Here is a 205-nt window from a genome sequence, read left to right on the forward strand (position 1 = left end):
ACTAAATTATGATATTTGCTCAGGTGGATGCTGGGGTCTTATCTATCGGATTGCAACGTATATCCATTTTGTTAATTAACATTACACATAGTGCACGTCTAATTAGAGTTAAGCCAGTCGGCATGGTAGCCCAGGCTCACATAGTCGTAGACCACTATTGTTAAGCCGGTCGGCGTGGTAGCCCAGGAACACACAGCCATAGGCC

The sequence above is a fragment of the Sinocyclocheilus rhinocerous genome, unplaced genomic scaffold (assembly GCF_001515625.1).
Source record: "Sinocyclocheilus rhinocerous isolate Xijiao unplaced genomic scaffold, SAMN03320098_v1.1 scaffold683, whole genome shotgun sequence".
NCBI classification, from domain to species: Eukaryota; Metazoa; Chordata; class Actinopteri; order Cypriniformes; family Cyprinidae; genus Sinocyclocheilus; species Sinocyclocheilus rhinocerous.